This window comes from Muscardinus avellanarius (genome assembly GCF_963383645.1).
Source record: "Muscardinus avellanarius genome assembly, chromosome: 10".
Taxonomy (NCBI): Eukaryota; Metazoa; Chordata; class Mammalia; order Rodentia; family Gliridae; genus Muscardinus; species Muscardinus avellanarius.
This window is the reverse complement of record NC_137796.1, coordinates 99,473,515-99,497,094: the sequence shown is the minus strand read 5'-3', so window position 1 is coordinate 99,497,094 and position 23,580 is coordinate 99,473,515.

Genomic DNA, 23,580 nt, shown 5'->3' with positions numbered 1-23,580 from the left:
GGAAGGAGAGAGATAGGGCTTCTTTTTGAGGTGATAAAAGTTTTCTAAAATTTTCTGTGGCCATGGTTGCACATGTCTGCAAGAATACTCAAAACCATTAAATTACACACTTTAAATGTGTGAATTATGTGATGTATGAACTTATCTCAATAGGAATTTTTTTTTCAAATTTCTATCACCCACACAGGCAATGCATTGCTGAGGTCGTCCACTTGTGGCTTTCTCGAAGCCTGTGGTGGTCTTGCCTCCCTCAACCCACCAATCCTAGGTGATGCAGTGTTATCCATATGGCCTCAGAGTACATGATGATAAATATCTTGGAAGCTAAAGAGTCTTCTTTTTTTTCTTTATAGAGCATGCTGATTTTCTGATCACCCTAATTTGTTTTTGTATATTCCAGATATACATTTGAAGGAAATTTATATAACACCACCCGGCAACCATCTGTTCTTATACTTTTAAGCCCACTCTGGAAATAATTGGGAAGTGGGAGGGGAAATAACTTCAGTGTTCTGCTGAACTTCCTCCTTGTTATCCTCAAGAGAGGCAAAGAATAAATGCATGGACCTCAGGGGCTCATTTTCTGACAAAATTCAGGTGTTACCATTTGTGAGGTCCAGGAAAAATTACTCAGCCTCTCTAATCCTGTTTTTGAATCTCTATAAATGTGATAGTTATGATACCTATGGATTTTTTGTGTAAATGAAACAAGAAGATGGCTATAAACTTATCCTGGCCTGTAGTAGACCCTGAGGATCACAGCTATCTGTTTTGATTGCTATGATTACAGTACAGGTGATTTTCATGAGTAATCTCTGAAGTTCAATCTTTGTGTTCTTTTAGGACCTCTGCCCTGGAGAACACTCACCTTTCTGTGAATTCCCCCTCTGTTGAAGTGATCACCATTATAGCTGATCCTAGGATTTAGGTCACAGGAGTTTGTGTGTTATGAAGACCACTCTGGTGCCCAGAATGGCGATGTCCTGTTGGGCCGAAATCTCCCCAGACTGGCCATATCTTCTCAGATTTTATAGTCCATAGGGTGGCCAGAAGGGGTGATTTCTACAATCTTTTCATCTTTGTGCTTTGATTATTATTTCTAGGAGAACCATGCCAGAGATCTCAACCAGGGGCCCAGGAAAAAAAGCATACACCACAGCATAAACCACAGCACACACCACAGGTGTGTCCTCTTTGCATCTACAGGTATCCCTAACTATTAACTGGGTAGCCACAAAACTACAAGTCATATTGGATTTCTGGAGCTTCTGGAAAGATCAAGACATGTTCTGTATGGCAGCAATCAATTAGAACTAAGAAGCAGCTGTTCCCTTTGACACTAATGTGCCAACCAGGCATAATGGTACACACCTGTAATATCAGTCCTTGGGAGTCGGAAACAGGAGGATTGCAGGCTTGAGGCCAGCTTCAGCAACTTGGTTTAGCCTTCAACAACTTAGCAAGACCCTGTTTCAAAATAAAAAAATAAAAAGGGATAAGAGTGTAGCTCAGAGGTAGAATGCCCCTGGGTTCAATCCCCAGTTCCCGCTCAATCTCTCAGTCTCTGCCCTTCTTCCTAACTTCTTTATGTTGCCTGTCTGGTGTCTGGATGTATTTGAGTTTATGGTCCCCAAGCTAAGCCTTTGTGATCCACAAGAATGAACTGCTCATCTTAGAAGAGATATTGGTAGGCCTTGTTGATGCACCTTGAAAAATCACAGCCTGTAAGGCCAAGCATAGGGATTAAGGTATTTTATCTGAAGTATGTAGCAAGAAGAGTCCAGCTAGGATTGGAAACTTTGGCTCAAAATCCCATTCTAGGGTACGGGGGCAATAATTCCCCAGATGCAGCCCTGGAGGCAAGGTCTCCTGGCATATCTCTGAGGCCCTCTCCTCCTCTCTAGTCGAGAGAGTACCAGGTCATATTCTAGAATTTCTAATAGAAGCACAAATGAGGTTTATGAACCATTAACCTTAGGTCAGTTTTCCAAAGTCTCAAAAAGCATTTTAGAACAATTAATTACTTTGCTTCACTGGAAACAGATTGTAGATCAGTGCAATTAGGCAGATGCTCAGGGTGAGACATTCCATGGGCTCTCCCACCCCAGAACTTTCTGGGGAAGGAGGAATCATATCTCTGGCGTCCACTCCCCCCCTTCCCCGTAGCATCATGGTCATTTCTAAGCAGGAACAGTTTACATTTTCTAAGCTCTTTTCTTCTCACGGTTTTGAGGTATAACTCTTGATTTTTTTTTTCTCCTGTGCCTGGGGAAAGGACAGCTTAAAGTAAATATGTTTGCAGGTTAAAAGGAAGATGCTCTGAATTTCTTTTTGTTCTGTTGGAAATGAGTCCTCTATTATTTTGTATTAGGAGTTGGTTAGAAGAGGGATGCTTCTGTGGGTTAATGCAGTTTGTGTGTGTCACCTGGAGTTGATGTGCTGGAAGCTTGGTATTAGTGTAGTTATCTTGGTGGGGTGGGGCAGCCTTAAGAAGTGGGGCTCAGCAGGAGGTTATTGAGCTATTGGGACACTGCCCTCAGAAAAAATTAATAGAATTTTCTGGGGCCCTCATTAGTTCTCATGACAAGGTTGTTTATAAAACGGCAAGAGTGGCCCTTTCTCACTCCCCAGCTTTCGTCTGATCTCTCCCTTTGACATACACTCCCACCATGATGCTATCTGTCATGTGATACAGCTTCAGGGACCCTCACCATAGCCATCTCCATGCTGTTTAGACTTTCAGCTTCCAAAACTGGGAGCTAAATGAACCCTCTTCAATCATAAAGCACCTAGCCTCAGCTATTTTGTTACAGCAATGGAAATTGGTAAATATGGAAATGAGTAAGAGGGTATCTACCTTGCCAGGCCTGGCAAATGTGTGGGTTGGAACTGATCCCCTTCTTATAATTTCAGAGAGCTCTTGGAGCAAGAGACAATGGCCCGAAGTCAATTTAGAAGTTAATTTCCCTCTTTGTCCCAGCTTTGTTATCATCATGCTGTGAAGTCCTGGAAAAGTCACTTTCCCTAGGTGAGTCTTGCCTCATTCCTCTAGAAAAGGATGGATTGGACTGCATCTCACACTTACTTTCCAACCCTGACATTCTCTGATTATCTATAAAACTAATTCTGAAGACACAAAAGTCTTAAGAAATAGGGTTACGACTGACTTTCTGTTCAAGATGGCTGACTGAGCATATCTTGACAGCAGAAATGTAAGAGTGGGACTCAATCAATGGTAGTGCTGGGAAATGGGGGGAGTGGCCATCAACCAGCCAGACACTTTGAGGAATGTGCATAAGGGATTAAATCTACAACACCAGGCAAACAGAGGCTTCTTTCACAACCTCCAAGAAACCGTAGCCCCAAGAAGTCAGCAGAGGAGACGGTTGTCAAGCTGAGCTCTCCCAGCAGAACCCCGGGAAAGACTCAAGATGGAAGACAACAGGCTGGGAGCAGCTCTGTTCTGTGGGAGGATCTGAGGCTCGTATGGACAACAGTTACACAGATTACTATTCAAGAGAGGCCAGCCATGGCTGCTACTCCTAGGGTTTCCGTGTGAGCCCCGTGGTTGAAGTTGGGACTGGATCTTAGGACACAGAAATGGGTGTGTGCCCTTAGGAATCTGTGCTAAACATAGAACAAGCACCAAAGACCAGGAGCCTGGCGGCCTCACCTGGAGGGAAGAACACCTGGATTCATGTACTTCTTCTCTACTTACGACAACCGCTGCTTCTACCTGGAGAACAGTGCCCACCATGCATATAGAGGAAGAGCTTTAGCTGCCAGAGAAGATCAATCCAGAGCAGTGCTGGGCAGCAGAACTGAGGTGATGGAAATGCACTATAACTCTGTACTCCCAATACAGAGCCTCTGGCCACCCTGGCTCCCGAGGTCTTGAAATATGGCCAGGGAAATGGGGAAGTGAATTGCAATTCCATTTCACTTCAGTCAATTTAAATGGAAATAGCCAGATGTGGCCAGTGGCTACCACACATGATTAATTAACTCGCTGCCATATTGGATGACACAGGCCCACGCTCTCCTTTATAATATAACCGGCAGCCATCACAAAATATTTGAGAAGCTAAGTAACATGAAAGAGAGACATGAAGCTGAATGTACTGTGATCCTAAACCTTGACCAAATTTAATGCAGGAAACAGAAGATAACTTCAAAGAATGTTAATTAGTACCTTCTGATCTAAAAGGATATGCCATTGGTGCAAAATCCTGGAGGAATCCATAAGAGTGCTTTAATAATCCAAAGAAACCTTGGAAATTAAAATATGACTGACAACATTAAAAACTAAGTAGAACAGCTGAATGACAGAATTAAAAATTAAATAAAAGAACTGACTTAGCGATCTGGAATACCTAGCCAAAAATATTCTCCCAATCCACAGAGCAATAACAGAAAAATTACAGCAGAAAACCTGACACATAAAGGAGGAAGCCAAAAAAAACAGTGCTCATCAACGAGTGAGTCTAGAGAGAAAAAACGCAGTGCCGCTAAGAAAGAGCCACAGAATAACAGGAGAAAAACCCAGATGATCACTCATGATGAAGGCGTAGACTTCCAATGAAGTGGTTAGACTGGGACTAATGAAATGGCAAAAGGCATAACGTCAAGCTAGAGATATAAGAGCCACGCGTGCATATAAAAAACAATAATCTTCAACCCAAATTCCTCATAATAAACACAGGGAGAGGGAAAGTAGAGGGTGGGAGAAATGAAGGTATATTAGAAAGATTGATTTTTTTTTTTTTTTGGTTAGAGAAGAGGTCTTAGAATTCCAATTACTTCTTGACATGGCTAAGCAAATAGGATTTGAAATATAGTTCTTGTGCAAAAACTTGAAACCAAGAATAAAAAAAGGAAGACATACCTGTTTCACCAGAGAAGTAAAAAGAAGAGTTACTTGATTAATGAACTGAAATCTGAAAAGGAGAACACTCCACAAAGGACGAAAAGCAGATAACATAAATTAAGATGACAGAAATAAAACTTACATAATGATTAGAGCAAATATAACTTCATTTCTCCCATGAAAAGAGAAACACATTAGGTTCTTGAGAAGGGGATTTTTAAACTATATGTTGCTTAGTAAACAACAGAGTAAGGGCAGAATGGCTGAGAAAAAAGATATAAATGTTGAATTAGGGTGGAAACTCTCTTTTCTAAGAAAAGATTTTCCTTGATTAAGGATTCTATGTCCCACCATATTTTATTCTTGCTGTATTAAAATCCTCTTGTTTTATGAAATGCTAACCTTAGGTCAGTTACTAAATGACTTTAAAATTTTTATTCTTTAAAAATAAAAACCCTCCAAGTCTAGCCTCAGGGACATTTGAGTCAAAATGATAAGATATCAAGCTCATGTCAGGAATTTTAAAAAATAATAAAAATCTTCTAGTTCCAGATTGTGTCTAAGGGCTATGATTCCATTTATCCCAATTTTACTATGATTGTATATTTGGGGGGGGGGATATTACAAAAGCCAAATTTGGTAACTGGTGGAAATTCTCATGATAAAATGTTATGCAAAACACATAACTAACTACACACACACACACACACACACACACACACACACACAGCCACCAGTTAACGCTTACAATATTGAAATGGAGTGGGGAATTGCTCTTCCTCATGAACTGAAATGGTGTGAGGAATCAGCTCTTTCCACCCTTGAGAAGAGCTTGACATCTGCCATGATCTGTCTACTTTTCCTGAGGGCCTGAATTCAGGGTGTTCTGCCAATTTCCTCCTACAAATATCCACATTTAAAACAACAATTCAGTAAAAAAAAAAAAAAAAAAAACCTTAGAATGCCAAACTAAAATACATGCTTCATCTAATGATCTCATGTCAGAGATGAAGAAGTCTAGATTTTGACAGAGAAAGAGGTCACCCAAGCCACGTGTAGTGGCTCCTGCTTTTAATCCCAGTACTTGGGAGGCTGAGACAGGAGGATCACAGGTTCACGACCAGCCCCAGCTGCTTAGTGAGGCCCTCTGCAACTTAGGGAGATCCTGTTTCAAAATAAAGAATAAAAAATAGGGCTGAGGATGTAGGTCCGAGGTAGAATGTCCCTGGGTTCCATCCCCAGTACTGCAACAAATAAATAAATAAAATAAAATAAAAGGTCACCCAAAGTTACATTGCTAGTTCATGATGGATTGGAGACAAAAAACCTAAGTGTAGAACTCTCATTTTTGTCTGTTTCAGGTGATAGAAAAATCCAACCCAAACTGGGTTTCACTCCTATCGGTGAGAAGCCGAGGCTCAGGACTGGGTCCCTGTGTTGTCAGCGGGAGCCTTTCTTCATGTGTCTGTCTGTGTTCTCTCTGCTGGCTTTCACCCCAGCTCCGCAATGGCTCTCCAGCAATGGCTACCAGCATCACTGAGTTTAACTCCACACCCAGCGTAAAGAAGCTGAATCTCAGATCCTTTCCCCAAAACCGCCATCCTGTCTCATCTGCTCAGCTGAAATCCTGTTGATATAGGAAAAAATAAATAAATAGCCAGGAAAGAGATGCCTAGGAAAGAGTGCAATGTGGCTTTAATAGAAGAATCTGGTGTTTTAAGTACCTCCGGATATACTCCCCAAATCAGTACTCTTTCCCAGGCCTGTCGCTCCCAAATTCCTGGGAAATCTATAAATTCTAGCGTTAACAACAACAAAAGCAAAATTGCTCTGTGCACTCTTAACAAGATGGATGAAATATCTTGAGAAACCTATCGCTTAGGGGACTCCAGCTTATGTTAATCAGATGATGGAGTCCCCTAAGGGACCAAGGGTGATCAGACCATCAAAAGCTGCCTCAAGGCTACAGGACTTGATCATCCTCACACACCTTCCTGTACCCCCCTTCACCATGCTTCCTTTAAAATGAGAGCCATGGGCGCCCCCAAAATGTGCCCACATTCTCCCTCAAATATTCCTACTTTCCTAAATAAGCTTGGTGATGTCTCTGTCTCCTGCTGGACTTCTATCATATATATCAAGGATCCTCTCGATCCTGAGTTGAAGAATCAACTCTTCCCCCATGACAGGGCGACCATCCCTGAACCAATCACTGCAGCCGTGGGGATCCACACTCTGATGGGTCTAGTCTGAGCCACATGCCTGTCTTCAGGACAGAAGTGGATCCAACTCCCCCCAAGGTCTATGGAGTAAGAATTGGAGAGAAGTAGCTAATGGCAGAAATATCTGGGTACCCCAGATAAGCAAAAGAGGAATTTTGGCTTGGAAACCAGGTTGGGTCTCTTTCCTTCTGGCCTGGTAAATTCACAGTGCATGCCCTTGAAATGTGTTCATTCTTTCTTCACTGAGGAGGTAACTCTTACGAGACCCTGACACCGTATGTCTCCAGAGACCTGAGAACATGGAGACCGGGAGATGTTTTTATGTTTTGTTTTGTTTTGTTTTCCTCTGCTGCCTAAAGAGCCCTGGTAAAGGACCACAGTATCAAAGCCATTGTTCAAGGCTCTGCCACTGTCTATCGCAAATTCCAAACCAGCCGAAGCAGCAGCTGTCGGGAATGACAAGCCTTTGATAAATTGAAGCCTTCCAGGTTTCCAAGCTCTGACCCTGTTCCAATCATTGATTGTGAAAAATCAATGGCGACTATGGAACCAGAGATAATATTCTCAACTCTGCACACTTTCAAAATTGGCCGGCCAGAGTATTAAATGCAGGCTGTTGTGATGTTAATGTGGCTGCTGAGGCTTACAGGAGAGAGTCAAGGCAGAAAGAGCAGAAGGGTAAAGATAGCCCGGTGTGGTTGTGCGTGCCAGTAAAGCCCAGATCTGGGAGGCAGAGGCAGGAGGATCGCAGGCTCAGCCAGCCTCAGACACTTAGCAAGGCCCTGAGCAACCTAGTGGCTGGGGGTGTGACTTGGCTCAGAGGTAGGATGTCCTTGTGCTCAATCTCAATTCCCAGTAACACACACACACACACACACACACACACACACACACACACACACACAGTAAAGAATGTAGGAGAGACGCTGGGATCCAGATAATGGTCTCAACCCTGCAAACTTTCAATATCACTTGGCCGGGGTATCCAGTGCAGAGAGCTTCCATTCCTACAGATGTTGCTTACGGAAGAGTCTGGTTTTGGTGGCACATTTTAGGAAGCTGGATAAGAAGGGTGGTATGAGTTATTCTTCCTCTTTTGGGCTTGGGATTGTAGCAGAATTTCCTAGTTTGGTACTATTCAAAATTGATGACTTCCTTCATCTGAAAAACAAAAACAAAAATATCACACCCCCCTTTATCACATCACTTACAGGACTTGTTTATCTGTGACTATAACTATATATTTCTCAATTATTTATTTATTTATTTATTTTGGTACTGGGGATTGAACCCAGGAGCATTCTATATCCGTGCAGTTGCCCAGCTCTATTTTATTTATTTTTATTTATTTATTTATTTTGGTGGTACTGGGGTTCCTGGAAACCCTTCTACCTCCAGGCTACACTCTCAGACCTAATATATATATTTCAGACCTAATATATATATATAATTTCTATATATATATTTTCTCTATATATATAATTTCTCATATATATAATTTCTCTTAAGCCAGCAAGGCTGACTTCGAACCAGCACAATCCTCCTGTCTCCACCTCCAAGCTTGGGGATTACAAGCGTGCGCCACCACACCCAGCTTCTATTTTATTTTATTTTTAAACAGGAGTCGAGCTAAGTCACTGAGGCTACCTTCAAATCTGTGCTCCTCCTGTCTCAGCCTCCCAAATACTGAGATTACAGATGTTCACTACCAGATAACTTTTTAATTTAATTTTGTTTTTCATTGGCAAATAATAATTGAGTCTATTTACAGAATAGGATGTGATGGTTCCATACATGCTCATATTATAGAATAATTAAATAATAAAACCATGCATTTCATATTAACTGGTGAATAATAGCATTGTGCTTATAGAGCCAAGACTAGACAATCATAAATTTCTATTCTTCCTGATCATGGGAACTGGACCAAGCTGGTCCAATCAAAACCATATGCTGGCATGTGTTATATAGAAAGCTGCTAGGAAAATTTATCTTTTTTTCTTTAAATTTGAGATTGTGAATATCTAATTCCATAGATATTGATTTATTTGTTGGTGATTATGGAGATTTTTACATGAAGAACTACTAGGGAAATGTATCTTTTTTCTTTAAATTTGAGGTTATAAATATTTAAAACCATAAATATTGATTCTTTTGTTAACATAGAGTTGAGGAGAAGAATAAGGATTGGAACAAGAGAAAAAGAAAAGATAGCACAGTGCCAAGTTTATAGTCGATACTCAAAATAATTTGTGAGTGAATATTCAGTAAATAAACAGCACATACACATTAAAGAAATTTGAAGGGGTACTTGGAATTGACCCCAGGGGCATTCTACTTCTCAGATATACCCCCAGCCTTATTTTATATTTATTTTGAAACAGGGTCTTGCTAGGTTGATGAAAGTATTGTTACTTGCTGAGACTGTCCTTGAAACTGTGATCCTCTTGTCTCAGCCTCCCACGCACTGGGATAACAGGCGTGTCCCACCATGTCTACCACTAAAGGAATTCACTTGGAAATTACAGGAGGAGGAATGGCCATCCGTGGCCTCATCTTTTAAAGACAGCTACCATGACGATTTGTAAAATCTTCTTCCACTATAAACTGGCTTTTGACATTAGGCAGTAAATCCTGAGCAAAGTTTTTAAGAGCAAATTCTTGTTCTTAAGTGATAGCTTTTCTGATAAATGAAAGGAACAAGTCATAATGAAGTAAACTGCTGCTGTGAACCGTCTGAGTGGTATATTAAGTGGCCTCCAACTCTTTCTAAAATTTCCTCCCATATTTAATAGACTAGCCAGGCTAATCAGATTTCGTTGGTTGATATGACAACTCTCTTCCCCCCACCACCACCTATTAAAATTTTGAACTTCTAATTGTTCATGGTCTTGGTGTGGCATACACTGTGCCTACTGGATCTGTGAATGTAGGAGTTGTTATGGTTAGATATAGAGCTCAAGCATTAATGCTCAGAATTGACATAGTTAAGTCATGAGGATTGTAATCTCATCAGTAGATAATTCCGTCGTAATGGGTTTATTGGGTGGTAATCTAGGCAGGTGAGTTGTTGCTGAAGAAGGTGAGTCCCTGGGAATGTGGCCTTAGAAACTGTGCTTTTATCTTTGATTATCTTCAGCTCACTCCTGCTTCTTGCCTCTATGGCGTGAGAGTGGAGCCCTTACTCTCTCTCTCTCTGCTTCCTGCTCCCTCTGAGCTCTGCAGACCTGGCCTGACATGGACTGAAATTCTAAAATCTCCAAAAATTGTGACCAAATAAATCTGCCTTCCTCTCAGTTGTGTGGTCAGGTCTTTTGGATTACAACAGTGAGAATGTTGACCAGACAGGAATTTAGTCAAGTAAGGAGAGTTTCTTTTCAGTGTGTTTGATTATTGTTTCTCTACTGATCTTTTAAATATTATTTTCAGGGATAGTTCAGATTTTTAGATTTTCTGTTTACCATTTATTCTCTTTGTCATCTTTTCTTTTTTGGTTTAGTAGAACTTGTCTATATCCAATATTTCTGATGCCATTTCTCTTTATTGTCAATCTTGATCATTGCAATTTTAAGTGTGGTCTTAATTTTGCCATTTTACTTGTTAATTTCCCTGTTATATTTATTTATTAGTTAATTTATTTACTTAATTATTTATTTACTGGGAATTGAATCCAGGGGCATTTTATCTGTGATCTACACTCCCAGATCTTTTTATTTATTTATTTTGAAACAGGGTCTCACTAAGCTGCTGAAAGTCTTGCTAAGTTGCTGAGATTGGCCTCAAACTCACAATCCTCCTGGTTAAGACCTTGAAATACTAGAATTACAGGTGTGTGCCACCACACCTGCCTCTCTGTTATCTTTTCTAATTTTGTGTAACTCTATTTTTATACATAAAATACATAGTATGCCTTTTAGCTTAACCTAGTGTTTCATAATGATGTTTTGCTCCTGTTTCATGACTCTGTTCATCCAACAGTTTTATGTCCTTCTGGTTTTCCTTTTATAATAAGTCACATTAAAGAAAGTCTGATGTTTTCATCCACATGTTCAAAATGATGCTCTCTTCCCTGTGTTCTACAATAGTATTTTATGAATTCATTGTTATGAGTTTTTTCTCTTCTTGAACTTCAACATAGACATTTATAACATAGACATATATAACACAGACATAGACAACCTATCCACATATAATATTCACAAATAGAAGAAATGTATGGAATTTCTATAGATCCTTTATTCTATTTGGGTGCTGTGAAATCAGCATTCCAGGGGTAAACAATGTCCTTTATCTAGCACTGTGTTACTGAAAGAGAAGTAGCTTCTCTTCCAGGACCTTTTGGGCATCAATGTTACTAGAATTGCCTGGAAAGTATCTTACAAGACAGATTGCTGGTCCCCAGCCAGGAGTCTCAAATTCAGAGGGACCACAGTGAGGCCTGAGAGCATGTACTTCTAACAAGTCACCACAGGGTGCTGATGTAGCTGCTTCAGGAACCTTGTTTTGAGAACCACCCTTCTGTGGACCCAGATGACTCTTGGACATGCTGAAATCATAGATATATGAAGAAAACACAGTGTCCAGCATGCACTACTGCAATGACTCTTTCTGGCTGTGTGTGTATATGTCTGTGTGTTCACACCTCTTAGAATTCCCAATGCTGTTGCTCTTACTTTCCAGCCAATAGTTTTCTCAGAATTGAATCCTTTGGATGCAAAGGGACTTCACTGAGGAAGATGGGCTGGGTAATAGCAATCCAACAAGTCCATTCTGTAGCGTGAGGATTTCTTAGCTTTCTGCTTGGCACATAGGTTACACTGCTGATCTAGAGGTAAGATTGTAGATGAGATCTGTGCAGGAGGGAGGGAGAAATTTACATCCACATTTTCAGTTTTTTCTCTAAGCCTTATTAGTGGAAACATCTCTTTGATTCTGACAATAGATTTATGCTAAGTCCTTGTGGAATGGAATAGCCAAACCAGATTGTTTTTTTCCATTTCTAGCTAAAAGATCTACCAGCTGCTCATTGCTCTGGTGGGGAAACAAGGTCAATGTACAGCAGATGTTGATATTCTGTCTTTAATATGCAGATATATGCTGAGCAGACCCTGATGTGGGAAAGGTTGTAATGAGGTCTTGGGTTTGAAGTAGAGAAGCTACCTACATACTCCTTCTTCAATAAAGATGGCTAATTTGCAGATGGAGGCCAGGAGCTTCTACGAAGACACTAACATTCCAGCAATACTGGTCCCTGAGAACCCTGAGTGGACCTGGACATGGCCCTGTGAGAAAGCAGAGCAGTGGAGCAATGAAAGGAGGTAATCTTTACTTGGAAAGCTGAAACAGGAGAGTTGCAGGTTCAAGGCCAGCCTCAGCAACTTAGAGAGCTCTTGCTTCAGAATAAAAGTAAAAAGGGTTACGGTGTGACTCAGAGGTAGAATGCCCCTGGTTCAATTCCCAGTACCACCCAAAAGAAGGTAATAATAAGCAAAGATAGATACCGGACCAATGGTCTTCTATTCCCAATTTCCTAAAAAAAAAAGAAAAGAATAGTGAATGTTGTTATGGGTGGTCTAAGCTGCATAGACTTTAGAAAGGGTTCTGATGCACTGCATCATGGGTTTAGCTTAGGTCAGGAAGCAGTTGACTGCTAGCTGGTTGGTAGCATCTAAAGCATTAAAGATGTGAATGGGGCCATCTCTCCGTAGCTTGTATTTAATCAGTGCTACAGTTAGGAAGCAGCTGCACATCCTGAACTAAGCCACTGCTGGGTGCCCAGTGGTCTTCCTTACCCTATTATGTTCTATTGCTGGTAATACAGGAGCAAAAAGAATGGAGCTAGACACAACCCACAGATGTGTATGTCTGCATTCAGTAGGACTCTGGTTGGCTATCACTGTTATGGTTTAGATCTGGAGTGTCCCCCAAGGCTCATGTGTTGAGGGTTTGGTCCCCAGTGTAGCAACATTCAGAGATGAGGCTTTGGGGAAGTGATTGGATTATGAGGGCTCTTACCTGATAAATGAATTAATCCATTCATGGATCATAACCAAAATGGCCTATTGAGAGATGGTAGAAGCTGTAGAAGGTAGAACCTGGATAAAGGAAATAGGTCCTTGAGAATGTACCCTTAGGCACCATATTTTTTATCCTATCCCCCTCCGTATGCTTGCTCGCTCGCTCGCTCTCGCTCTCTCTCTCTCTCTCTCTCTCTCTCTCTCTCTCCCTCCCTCCCTCCCTCCCTCTCCCTCTCTCTCTCTCTCCCTCTCTCTTCCTCCTTCCCAAATGTCATTAGCAGAGCAACTATTCTCCACCACATACTTCCACCACAATGTTCTGCTTCACCTCAGGCTTGAAACAACAGAAATATTTGATCATGGACTGCAACCCCTGAAATTGAAAGACAAAATAACAACTCTTTCCTTAAGTTATTTTTTTTTCAGGAATTTTTTCACAGTGATGATAAGCTGATTAACACAATCACTGTTTTCTACTTTCTAGGGTAAGAGGTAAGGGAAGCTATATGTTTGCATATGTTTATGTTTTTCTTATTGCAGAACATGCTGAGTGTTTAAGCTGCATTCTGTTATCAAAACCTAGCAGTGTCTGGTAAACATTTGTAATCTGCAGAGCAGGCCCCGCAGGGGTTGTTGGCTTTGTATTGGAACGCACGGTGTCTGTAGACATGTGAAGGAAGTTGCCAAGGGAATGATCTTTGTGCACTTTGGTTTGACTGTATAGGGTTTATGGATTAGAAAATCAAAAGACTTAGCCTATGTGTCTGGGTTTATTTAGATTAGGAAGCTTGGTAGTCAGTTCACTGTGAAATAATTGGTTTTACTAAAGAAAAATATTTGTCAGTATCTGTAGCTAGTATAGGAGCAAGGCTCCCTCCAAGTTACTCACTTAGATCTGCAAAACCAGCTTCTACTAAGCACCTGGCTGCCCTCTGTGATGGTCAGTACACTGAGATGGCTCCAGTTGGGTTGGGCTCACTCCTGTCAAGCAGCTGGTCATTACAGAGGAGTATAAAGAAGACAGAGTTGAGACTTTCATTCAAGATACAGGCTTGAGTTTGGGCTTGTTCACTATCACAAGCGTACGATGTCTTAACCTCAGTGATTTGTGGAGCTAGCTCTTTTGATGATATTTGAGATCCAATCATGCACGTCATTTCCTAAACGCAAGCTCAAGAATGTCACATCCATAACTCAACATCTGGCTTCATGGAGTGCTTATACAAGAGAAACTGGCAAAATCTTGGTGTTTCATTTCAGAGATCCAGCTGCTAAAAGTTTTGTGAGGATGGTCTGCCTTGAACATTGTGGTGATGTGGTTGGGAAGAAGCTAAGGTCTCGGCAGTAATACTTTTATTTTCTTAGTACTGGGGATTGACTCCAGAGGCACTCTACCTCTGGGTTATCCCTACTCTGCCACCCCCTCCCCTTTTTTTTGAAATAGGATTTTACTAAATTGCTGAGGGTCTTGCTAAATTGCTGCTGAGGCTGTCCTCAAATCTGCCATCCTCCTCTTCCAACCTCCCAGGTGCTGGGATGATAGGCATGTGCTACCATGTCTGGCTTGTAACCCTTATTTTGGGGGGTACTTTTACTTTTTTCTCTCCCTCTCTCTTTTTTCCTACCTATTCACGTACCTACTAACCTTCTGTCTTCCTCTTTCATTCTCTCTTCTTTGGTAATTTTTAAAATGTTGGATGAGATTGCATTAAAAACCTATGGCAATTAAAATTTAAATCTGAAATACTTTCATCCTTAACTTTCTCTTTTCTTCACATTTAAGGGACTAATCTCCAGAGTGATCTCTCTTCTATTATTGCTGACAGAGTCAGCTGTGGGTTTTGCGGTAGGTCTCCTGAAGGTAATGATTATTTTTAGACTATTTTGTTGCTGCCTATTGGTTTTGCTTTTCATCCTCCTAGGCCATTCATTGAGCTTCTTGAATCTGTCTTTATCTTCTTTCAGAGTTTTGCAAAACCCTCACTGTACCCTGACACACGCTTGTGTGTGTGTGTGTGTGTGTGTGTGTGTGTGTGTTACTGGTGATGGAACCCAGCAGCATTCCACCTCCAAGCTACTCCCCGAGTCCTATTTTATTTTGAAATAAGATCTTGCTAGGATTATGAGAGTCTCACTGATTGCTGAGGCTGGCCTCAAACCTGAGATCCTCCTGTCTCAGCTTCCCAAGTACTGGGATTAGAGATATATACAACCATACCTGGCTGACACATTTACTTCTCTCCATTTTTTCTGCTTTCCTCTATTTGGGTTATGACAAGTAGAGGAATGTGTTAGACTGTAACCCGCCTCAGTCCATTCATCATGTTCCCTGGCCGCTCCTTCAGAACTGCTCCTGCCCTGTCTCCCAATTCTCTTATTCTTCCTCATGTCTAATCTGCAGTTAAACCTGTCCAGTGAGGTTTTCAGCTAGTTATTATATTTTTATAATAGACTTGTTGATTGCTTTTAATCTATTTAAGTAGTTTCTTGTCTCATGATGATTATTTTTAGACTATTTTTTGAAATGAAAAATTTTTAAATTGATAATGAAATGTTAACAATACTTTTTAAAGATTCACAGGTCATAGGAGGCTTTGAGAATTTTTATAGGAAAGAAACCTACATCTTTTTGTTCTAGCATTTTCACATTTAAAAAAAATCAATTTTTAAACAATGTTGGTATCAATAAAAACATGTGAAATTAGTAAATTTTTTTTAAGAGCACATTGGGTAACCTTGTTATAAGGCTCTGACACCAGACCCTTATGCAGAAGTCTGAGCTTTAATGAGCAGTGTTGTACTACACATACTCAAGTCACCAAGACTCTATGTATTAATTTTCTTTGGTCTTTATTAGTAAGATGAATTATTTTCTTAGTTCTTTTTCCAGACTATTTTATTAAACATAGCATTAGTAGTCTTAACATAAAATGCAGATACAGAAGACCTCATAAATCAATGGTATATACTGATTTATTTTATTTCATTATTTTGGTAATGGGGGTTGAACTCAAGGGCATTCTACCTCCACGCTATGCCCCCAGCCCTTTTCATTTTTTTTTTAACTTTGGAAACAGGGTCTCTCTAAGTTGCTGAGGCTGGCCTTGAACCTCTATTCCTCCTGTCTCAACCTCTCAAATACTAAGATCACAAACATGCACCACCAAGTCTGGTTGGCATACTGAATTTTTATAAGGCGAACACTCCTCAGTCAAGAGGAAAATAAAAACCTTTGCCACCACCTCAGGAGCCCCTCCACCTGTCCTGAGCTCCACACCCCCCTCCTTCCTCCAAAAGCACCTGCCATCCTGTCCTTTGCAGTAATAGTCTCCTTCTGTTATTTTTTCAAAGAACCTCACAAAATCTATATTTTTAGACACTAGATGCTGGCTTTGCTCATATTTTAAAATGTGATAGATCTCTTAAGTCTCTCTCACTCCATGGTTTCTTTCTCCATCGCTTCCATTTTATTATACTTCATCTGGTGCCACCCCCGAATTGTTTGGCCCCAGTAATCTCTCATGATCCAGAGATTCTGGTTGTTTACTTTTGGTGCCTTCCAATTTTTGCCACCCTCTATTTTTCTCTGCATGTTGGCAGCTGGTCCCAAAGATTGGCTGGATCTGATTCAAAGGCTCAGTGGAGAGATGCGATGTAGGTGGAGTTTGGCAAGAGGATAGAAAGCACATGATGTCTACCTGAATCCCGTCCTGTAGCTTCAACAGAACCTGGTGCTTAAGGGATGCTTCTCTTTATTGGTGGCTGACAAACATTGATCATCATCTTTTTCTAGAGCCTGCAGATAACAAATTGCTGCAAACCTAGTGGTTTAAGACAATATAAACCTGTGCCGGGCGTGGTGGTGCTTGTAATCCCCGCGCTTGGGAGGCAGAGACAGGAGGATCGCGCAGGTTCGAAGCCAGCCGCGCGCGCTGGCTTAGGAGACCCTGTTTCCAAATATAAAATGTAAAAAGAGGTCTGGGAGTGTAGCCCGGAGGTAGAAGGGCTTCCAGGAACCCCAGTACCACCAAAAAAAAAAAGACAATATAAATTTGTCCTCTGGTAGTTCTGTAGGTTCAAGTTGGTTTTACTGGGCTGAAACTAAGGAGTCAGCAGGCCCAGCTTTTCTTCAGAGTCTTTAGTGGAAAACTTGTTGTTTTGCCTTGGTTAGTTAATTTCTTGTCTCATAGCTCCTTCTTCCATCCTCAAAGATAGTAGTTTAGCATCTCCTCATCTCAAGCTGTAGGTGTTTTATTCTGTGCTGTTGGGGATTGAACCCATGACCTTGCATGTGCTAAGCATGTATTCTACCAATGAACCATACCCAGCCCTTAAGCACATGTGCAAAGTCTCTTTTGCTACCACATAAAGTAGCATTACTAGAACAGGGATTAAGACATGAAAAATTCAATAGATGGTCATTCAGTCTAATACAAGGTTTGACTGATATTATCATTTTCTTTCCACTTATCAGCCAGAATGCTTTGATTAAAAGATGTGTTCTAGCCAGGTGTGGTGGCGCATGCTTGTAATCCTAGCATTTGGGAGGCTGAGACTGGAGGATCGTGGTTCATGGACAGCCTCAGCTACTTAGTGAGGCCCTCCACAACTTAGTGAGACCCTGTTTCAAATTAAAGAGAATAAAAAATAGGGCAGGGGGTTAGCTCGGAGCTCGAATGCCCCTAGGTTCCATTCCCAGTCCCGCCAAAAAAAAAAAAAAAAAGACATGTTCTTTCATCAACTATGTGAATTGAAAAATTCTAAATTTAGATTAGAAAGTTCTAAATTTTTTATTAGAAAATGAAGAATACATGTTTGATTCTTTTCCTTTACTTACCAGGCTTCAATATAATGAGTTAGTTTTTTTGTAATGCATAGAAGGAAATCCACTTTTAAATTATTGGTATGAAGTCATAGTTTTAATATATTTGCTTTTAGTTCATTATAGTAATAATAGTTATTTTATTACTAAAATTCAACTAGTCTCATCATGGCCAATGTGAGCCCATTTAAGCTTCTTATGTAGCCCTAGTGGTCTTTTGATAGCTATGTTGATATCTGATATCATCACCTCCTTCAGACTCCTCTTACATATTTCTTATCCCAGAACTAGAATCTAAGAAGCTCTGATTTCTTTTAGACAAATGGTACTTCAAGACTCTAATTTGAGCTCTAGGGATGCTCATTACTCCTGGATTAGGAAATAAGTTATAATGTAACCTAATAAATTAGCTCATACATTCATATTGATGCTTCTAATAAGCCAAGACTTCTGAGCTTTTATGTAGTCTCATCTTTATTATATCAGTAGCCCTCTCTTCCTTTTAAAGATACCTGGTTTTCAAGGGCATAGGAGATGATATAATTAGATATGATACAATTTTTCATTTGCTTTATCTAATTTTAAACATACACACAAACCATTCTCTGAATTGTAATAACAATATCAACTGCATTATTCTTACTGAAAAAAATTGTCATATGCCCTTCCCATATCCTTTCTTTTTTTTTTTTGGTACTAGAGATGGAACCCAGGGACATCCTACCTTCCAGATACACCCCCTGCCCTATTTTTTATTCTTTATTTTGAAACAGGGTCTCACTGAGTTGCAGAGGGCCTCACTAAGTAGCCAAGGCTGTCCTCAAACTGTGATCCTCTTGTCTCAGCCTCCAGAATGCTGGGATTACAAGTGTGCACCACCACGCCCAGCTTCTTTCTTTTCTTTATCAAAATTAAATTTATATGTAACACAAGTCACTAATTTTAGATATACACATTTATGAATGTTGACAGATTTATACAGGTCCTCCATTCTCAGTAGTTGTGTTACATATAATTGCTAGAGCATGTAGCTATTTCATAATATTCTTTTCCTCCATTTGTCCTTAATTTCTTTAGTTCTATTTGTCATAAGTAGCTATTTGTTTCATGCTCACTAGTATTTATTGACCCTCTAGTTATTTTGGTCATCTGAAATTTATTCTATTGTAGGTTACTCAGGAAGGACTTATGGAAAATATATGTCTTGGTTTCTTGTGCTTTGATAAATTTGTCTGTACTCTTTGCACTTAAAAATCAATTTTTTCTGAATATAAAATTCTTGGCATTGTATCTCTTAGAGTATCTTAAATATGTTTTTCACTTTCCTTCTGGCATAGAGCATGTCTTCTGATGCCTACTAATAATCCAGTTTTCTTTCTCTTCCCACCATATACTCTTTTTTTTAGATCCTGAAGGATTTTTAGAGTCCTATAGTATACTAGAATATGTCTTGACCTTGATTATCTTGGGTTATTTTTCTCCTATATGTATAATACTCTTTCTTTTCTTTTCTTTTTTCTTTTTTTTTTTTTTTTTGGTGGTACTGGGTTTCCTGGAAGCCCTTCTACCTCTAGGTTACACTCCCAGACCTATTTTATATATTTTTTAAATTTGGAAACAGGGTCTCTTAAGCCAGCGAGGCTGGCTCCAAACCAGCGCGATCCTCCTGTCTCCGCCTCCCAAGCGCGGGGATTACAAGAGTGAGCCACAACGCCCGGCTATAATACTCTTTCAAAACATTATTTTAAATATCAAAATAGTTTTATTATTTCTTCTTCAATTTATTTCTATTACATATATTTATTTTTGTCTGATAGGTTTTTCGTCAACATTCTTAACTGCTGTTATCCAAAACAACTGACCACGCAGTTAGAGGAAGGAAGATTTATTTGCTCAAAGTATTTTAGAAATTCTAGGATCAGTTCATGTGAAACTGATATCTGTGCATCTCAGGGCATGATTATGGAAAGGAGAGAGAGAGAAAGAGATGAAAGAGAGAGGGGGGAGGAAAGAAAGAAGAAGAGGAGAAGAGCAAGGGCTCTGCTCTCATATCGTGGAGACCAGATGCAAAAGAGCCAGCAAGAAGAGTTTAAAGACACAAGTGCAGTCCCTAAGGCCACTCCTTCGGGGATCCACCTTCTTTAGCCACATCCACTTGGTCACCACCCAGTAAATCCATTACAATGGAAACAACCCTCAGGACTCAATTCTATCAATTCCAAACACCAACTCATGAGCTCCTCAGGGGCATTCTACATCTAACTACAACAGATATATAAATACATTAGTATTTTTTTCTGTTTCCTTGCTTTGGTTTTCATTTTCAGAAATCCCAGCTGTTCATGCATTCTGTATTCTTTGCCTATTCTCAACACTTGTCACTCCGTCTTTTTTTCTCTCTTCATTTCCTTTTTTTAAAATTTACATTTTAAATTGTGTTAAGTATACATAACATTAAACTTACCATTTTACCTTTTGGTGTGTGTGTGTGTTTGTGGTCCTGGAGATTGAATCCAGGGCCTCTGAGCTACACACCCAGCCTTTTTTTTTTTAAACAGTGCTTTGCTGAGTTGCTAAGGGTCTTGCTAAGTTGCTGAGACTGTCCTTAAACCTGTGATCCTTCTGTCTCAGTCTCCCAAGCATTTTGACCATTTAAATGTTTCCACTTTGTGGCATTAAATACATTCATAACATTGTTCATCCATCACCATCCTCCATCTCCAAAACTTTTTCATCTTGAAAAACTGAAAATTGTACCTGTTAAACAATAAGTCCTTATTACCTGCTTCCCCAGGCCCTGCACCTCAATGTTACATTCTTTCTCTATGAATTTAAATACAATAGATACTTCATATCAGTGAAATAATACAATGACTTTTACTGATGGGCTCATTTCTCTTAGCATAATGTCATCAAGTTTCATCCATCATTGTAGCATGGGTCTAAATTTTCTTCCTTTTAAAGGCTGAATAATATGCTGTTGCCTATACCTACTTTATTTTCTTTATTCATTTGTGTGTCAATGGTCACTGGAATGGCTTCCACCCTTTTGAACACTGCTGCTATAAACATAGGTATACAAATAGCTGTTCTGTTTTTCATTTATTGTTGAATTTTCAATTTTTCCTCTTTTTCACCTTCCATTTCTTTAAGAGCTTTTCACATTGGGATTCTCTTACTATTAAATAGTTCATTAGATTCTATATCTGCCAGTTTCTTTTCCTTTTTTCTTTTCTTTTTTCTTTTTCTTTTTTTTTTCCCCACAGACATTAGTACAACATGGCTGTCATGTCTGTTAGCGATTTGTCCTGCCTGCTTATTTTGGGGATTTTGGGAGATATTTTTTGTTTGCTTTGTTTGGGGGAGGGATTTTGTTTTAATGTTATCCATGTATTTTTAGTTTTTCTACCCAGTTCTGTTTTTATTTGGGGATTAAGAGAGATTGAAACACGAAACTTCCACTACCACCATCTTCCAAGAAACTCCACAATTACTCTTGTTTCTCTTACATTTTGCCTATTGCTCCCATTTTCCCTCATGTGCTTAGACATTTATGACCCTGTGATGCTCATTTTCCTTGGAAATGTGTGTATTCTCAGCCCTTGAGGACTGGGGAGGAAGAAACACCTTTTCCAGAGTGTGTTGCTACTTCTCTCCTCTGGCCCACAGTCTACAGACCTGTTAAACTAATCCAGGACTTCGAGGTTTTCAGACTCTGTTGGCGAGTCATTTGGGTTGTAACCCCTTTGTATTCGCAGCAATTTTTTAGGGAAGTATTTTTCCCACTTTTTTAATGCTATTGAATTTTTCTTGCATATTTTTGGAATTGGAGCCTGCAGGGTTGCTAGGATTCTGCCTCAAGTTTGTCTTCACAGCAGTGTCGCAAATCTTGTAGCCTTGGGCTCAGCTGCCCACGTTGAGTAGACCTGAGGCTTGGTCTTTTGGTCTTTCCTCCCTTGAGCCTCTGAGACTGTAGAAATTGAAACTTTAGATCATCAGGCAGCTTTGTGTTTCAGTCTCTTTCAGTCCCCAAACCAAAGCAGAACTGGATAGAGAAACCGAAAACACACAGATAACATTGAAAGAAAACAAAACAAAGCAAAAATCTTCAAAACAAACAAACAAACAAACAAAAACCTTAAAAACTCCCAAATCATCAGGTTTGGGGAAATTCTTTCAGAATAAAAGCAGCTCAGTACCAAACTTACTACCCTGGATTTCTGCATTCACCATTGGCATTTTTAGATACTTGTAGTTGGAAGGTTGGTCTTCCATTGGACCTGAGTAGGAAGTCCAAAATGACCTTTTCATGTGTAGGTTATTGTAGGAATATTGTCACATTCTTCAGTAGGAGTGAGATTCTCTCCTCTTTCTGTCAATTGTAGATGCTTCTCAACTTGTCCCGAGAAACCATCCTAAGTGGAAAATATTGTGAGTTGAAAATACAATTTGGCACACCCAACCTACAGCCCAGCCTTGTTTAGTGATGCCATGCCCCATGGAGTGTCAGGTGTTCACCCTGGTGATGGCATGGCTGGTTGGCAACTATAGCTGCCTGCCACTGCCCCACATCATATGAAAGGGCTGTACTTCGCATAACTAGACCAGGAAAAGATGATAATTCAAAATTCAAAATCCATTTTCTACTGAATCTCACCTTTAAACCATCATAAAGTCGAAAAATTATGAATCAAACTGTTATATGTTGGAGGCCTTGTGTAAAATATGGCACCATGTCATAGGAGTTTGGAAATGTCACCCAGGCTTCTGCCCAGACCACAAGTGGGCATCTAACAAGACTCAGGTAGCTAGATCTAATCCCAGAACCCAGATAGGGTCTCCATATAAGACAAGCCATGAAGGAACCACACATCTTGCACTTCTTGTCCACAAAGAGACACTGGCTAGAGAAGAGGTGTCGCCCCAGGGTCTGAGCTGGCATAAAACGCACTTTTCTTAGTTGATTTAACACGGACAGGATGTGGGTCCTGGAATCAGACTGCCTAGGTGTGAATCCCAGCTCAGCTGTATAACTTTTATCTCTCAATTCCACTTCTTTTACTTTCAAAGGGGATAAAAATAGCAGACACCTTATGGGGATGTTCTAGGAATCATAGCTGATAAAGCGATTAGGATAATGCCTGGTACATTTATAATCCCCTGGGAAAAATAATAGCCATAATCTTAATATCATCAGAGTGAAATGATTTGCAGAATTTCTTTTTCTTTTTTGCTGAATCATACCATACCACCCTCTCATGCCTTCATCCATCTAGAAGGAGATGTCTTTTGCTTAGCAGTAATACTCTTTGCTGTAAGATAAATGCTGAAACAAAGTTTTAACGGTTGAGATGGGGAAACAGTTTGGAGCTACAAGGACAGGGATTTTTTGAGTTAACTGGAGGAGGTGAACGGATGGAGCCAAGAAGCCACCCTGCAGGGACCAGCGTTCGCTACACCCATAGGAATGATGGTGCTCAATAGAAGGGAGAGATAGCTGGCTAAAGTGAGTCATGGAGGGAAGGATGGGCTCAGGAGAGGCCTGTGTGTTTGAGACCAAGGCGCTAGTTGGCTAACAGTGCAGTATTTGGGTAATGAAGTTTCATATTTACTGTGCCATTGATCGCAAGAATTCTTTAAACAGTCACGTTG